Here is a 4,396-nt window from a genome sequence, read left to right on the forward strand (position 1 = left end):
TCATCATACCCCGGGGGAGGTTTTAACCTCCCCCACTGCCTACGCTATAAGACCCCGGGCGGAGGGGCCCACCCGGTGTTCCCATCCCTGGAGCCTTCGGATTGAGCTTCCCGAGGCGGCTGCCGTCCTCTCCAGTCGGGGGGCGAGGAGCCCGAAGTGTCCTTCGAATCGCCAGCGGCCGTCTATGACCAGGACCAGGTACCTCATCCTGGGCCCGATCTCGACGGAGGTTTTAGCGACGCGAATCCGGAGGTCTTGACCACGGGGTAGCCGCCACGGCCGAGGCGATCCATACCACCAGATCGCCTCGGTCTTTGCGGCGGCCACGGTCAGCCCCATCCTCCGAATTCGCCCGACCATGCAGTCCAGGACGGCCTCACCGTGGTGCCTGGTCCTCCTCCAGTCCTCCCCCACGGCATAAATCAGGGTGTCATCTGCATAGCAGATTTCGGGCATTCGGCATCATGCGACCGAATAATGCAAAATGTTGCTCGACAACGCAAAAGTAGGACCTGCCTGGTGGCAAACGCTCTAGATTTATCCTTCATCTACCGCTTTTGACCACTGACATGCCCCATCTTTACATTATCGAGCCATAAATTGACGCCTCCCGAACCCTTGCAATCTTGTACGATCTAGCGTTGTGTGCGGCACACCATGGCACACGCACACGGCACGCACACTGTGGCGGATCAAGGCCACCTGGGAAAGCTGGACCTTAACGGTTGCCTACAATAAGTAACAGTTTGCGGCGTATGATAACGATTTGAGGGCAGCTGCCGAATACACCTGCGAGACGCTGTGTTTCGGGTACGATAAGCGCGAGCGACCGTCCATCCGTCGTGTATTTTGTACAATCGTGCGGGCTTCTCGGACCACCGCTGCCGGGTTTTGCCGGCAGCTTTTTGTAACACCCGAACGACAATAAATGTAAAGTAGAAGCCCACTTTCGTGTGTCGTAATTCTGAGCAACTTTCCCGCCGCGGGGAATGCCCCGTCCTTCTTTCCCGTAGAACCCTGACACGTGTAGGGGCTTTCCAGGATATCGCGCGGTGCTCGTCGAATCGAGATCGCGGCGGCCGATTCGCGTCTTAGCGTAATTTTTCGTGTGGCACCGTCCTCGTGTCTGGCGCCCGTTCTGAGTACCGAACTTGAGAGAACCGTCGCGAAAATCGAGTCGACGAGACGCCGCACAGTGGTGCCAAATGGCCAAAAAGCGGCAAAAAATCTATAAAAACGAAACTATCCAACGAATTTGTTTGAAAATTTGTCGAGAGATTGCCACAGGTAGAACGCTTATTAGGCAAAAAAAATTTGTGTAAAATGTTATTAACATTAAGTAGTATGGGCTAATCGAAAATCTCCGTTTTCTGCCCATTTTTTATTTATGGAAGCATACAACAAATACTTTAATAGATTTTGGTCTGGAACTAATCGTTTTGGCAAGGTGTAATATTGATCTAACTTTGTGCAAAAAATCATGAGACCCTTTCGTCACAATTTAAGTTTAAATATCAACTTTCAGAATTTCCAAGAGTGAATTTTCCGGACGTTACGATTATTTGATGTTCCAGGTGAAATTTTTTAGGAATATTTCTAAATAATAAAGAAAAATGAGAAGTGCATACGATTTATTAATTTTTTATGTATAAGAAAATATTTAATAACAATTTTTTTTATCTGACATAAATTATTTTTACAGCGTTCATTGGAGCACTACCACAAAATACCTGTTGCATTTTTGCGACAGTAGTCCAGTGAACGAAAACTTCGTTTATTTAACATAAAAAATTGTTATTAAATATCTTTTTATATGTATGAATGTCACTTTTTTTTTCTTATCCGATATGTAACCCTTAAAAATTTCACCTGAAACATCAAATAATCATGACTTCCGTGCGATTCATTCTTGGAAATTCCGAAAGTTGATATTTGAACTTAAATTGCCGCGAAAGCATCTCGAAGTATCTCGTGATTTTTTGCACAAAGCTAGATCAATATTATAACTTGCCAAAACGATTAGTTCCAGATCGAAGCTTTTCAAAGGATTTTTTGTATTCCGCCATAAATAAAAAATGAGCGTAACGCAAAGGGGCTTCAGGTTAGTCCATATTACTTAATGTTAAACAACTTTTTTTGGAAAACTTTTTTTTCCAGTCAATAGTTAAAACCATTTGCAATGACCCATATGATTTGTAGACCCCTTAGTATTCAATTATAGGCGGAGTAATTACATAACTTTCGCACTGAAAACTGATGGATTCCCAGGAGCGAGGAAATGGTTATTTACCATGCGTATATCTCCGTAAAAAATTTTTTTTCAAAAATCTGACTTTGGCACATCATGCACGCACTATTAGGCTATACAGAAATAATTTTTTTTTATAAAAATCGAAAATTTATAAAATGGACTTTTTGCCGCCTTGGCACCACTGTGCGCCGTTTGTCCCGGGTGGACCACGTTTCGCGCGGCCGAACGTGGCCCGGCTTCACGGTCTGTAAAAACCCGCCGTTGCCCGGGTTTTTCTCCCGTCGGACGGGCCGAAAATCAGGGCAACGTGACACCGTACAAATTCGTTATTTAATACTAAGATAAAGCTACGAATGGCGTGTTTCAGCAAGAGACTCGAAGATGGACGCTTCTTTTGTTGACGTGCCCATCCTGCTGTGCTCCCTCCTGGGTCTGCTCGTAAATGGGTTCAACCTGCTCGTGATCCTGTGCATACACAAAGAGGTAAATATTTAAAAAATAGAAAACTCCATACAAATACTATATAACTATTACTATAAGGACTGCCTATTACAGTGAAATCTCGTTGTTTGTCAGTCCGCCGTTTTTACTGACAAGATACGAAATCGGAGGTTCTCGCCGAGCGTCCCATTTGAACTACACAGGGAACGCTGGAAACCGTCGTACCCTCTTCAAGTCATAAGAAACCTATAACTTGAAAACGCTACTGACGTGAAAACGGCGAAAACAGCAAAGGTCAAGAGCCGTCGTCGCCGAGAAGTGTGGCACACATTGTCGGCTATATCGGTGTGAGACCAGAAGACTAATCGAATCCAGTTACAAAACTTCTTTATTTGTCATTATTTTTTTTTATGAAACTCTTACCAACATATTTACCAACATGTTTCTGATTAAAACTAAACCAAATATGATTTAATTCCGATGATATATACTTGTGTAATGGACGATGAAATATGTAGGACGATTGTGTTGTGTCTTGACATGTTCTATGCCTTTAGTATAATTTCGTGGTTAGATCGTGCATAACTCACAGACGATAATCGTCCGTTCGCTGCACCAGATATCCGGTGGGACATATCAAACGCCCTGGTTGGAAATTATGGAGGTTGTGTCTGACATGTAATTGCTTCGACAGCACATATACTAAATTTGGAACGATACAGAGAAGATTAGCATGGTCCCTGCGCAAGGATAACACGCAAAATCGTGAAGCGTTCTGTGCTGTTGAGTACTCGCGTGATCCAGGCACACACCCTTTAGAGAAAAAGTGGAAAAATTGCCATTTTTCACGATTTTCGGCTTAAAATCGCAATTTTTAATCGTTTATAACTCGTAAACGAATAAGTCAATACCGGTGAAATTTTCAGCATGGACATTATTTATTCGAACGAATCAAATACATTCTTTAAATTTTCAATACAGGCTCAGATAAAAGAGCCTGAAAAAATCAACTTTTACTATTTCTTTTGCGATTCCGACCAATTCAAATTTTTTTCAAAAATTTTTTACACCTCGTCTAATAAACTAATCCTTCTAACTTCTCAATAAAATTCAAGTCATTTGATCTAATTTTTAGAAAGTTATGTTGCTTGAAATAGTGTAGACTCAGTTTTGCTCGTTACTGTAAGTAAGAAGTGGCCGCACAATGCACAGATAGATGGATAGATAGATTATAATAGATAGATACGTTATAATAGATAGATAGATTATTACTGTTTTTTTTTCCCCCGCGGGGAACAGAATTGCAGTCAATCACAGTCCCAGCAGACAGAGGCAGTGAACGTCCGGTGGTTCGACCGCCAACGAATAAACCCTCAGATGAAGAATTATTATGAATTATTATGGACATCCGATTATGTCGCACGAGGAGAAGTAAAAATAGGATTAAGATATATGTTAAAAATTCTACGCAGTAAGGTAGCACGAGAAACGACTCCAACTTTTCTTCCTGCAAGACACGCAGATGAAGTTCTCAGTTTACACGCTGAGAACAAACAGGAAAGGTGTCCAAATATGCCAAATTATAAGAAAAGACGCCGACTTCATGGTAAAAAGATCCTGTCGGCGTACAGCTGACTAGTCAGGAGACATCAAGAAGATAAAAAGATGCAAGGTAGAGACTCCTGTGCCAGCATCTTTGAAAAA

The 4,396-nt window shown here is 42.6% G+C and overlaps 1 non-coding gene across 1 annotated transcript; it reads left to right on the forward strand.

Annotated features, from left to right (window-relative positions):
• The first annotated feature begins 3,374 nt into the window (after nucleotides 1-3,374).
• On the forward strand, nucleotides 3,375-3,477 carry LOC143363493 (U6 spliceosomal RNA). Its single transcript, XR_013083830.1, has one exon. It is a non-coding gene; the product is annotated as a U6 spliceosomal RNA (small nuclear RNA).
• Nucleotides 3,478-4,396: the final 919 nt, after the last annotated feature.

Source organism: Halictus rubicundus, unplaced genomic scaffold, assembly GCF_050948215.1.
Source record: "Halictus rubicundus isolate RS-2024b unplaced genomic scaffold, iyHalRubi1_principal scaffold0049, whole genome shotgun sequence".
Taxonomy (NCBI): domain Eukaryota; kingdom Metazoa; phylum Arthropoda; class Insecta; order Hymenoptera; family Halictidae; genus Halictus; species Halictus rubicundus.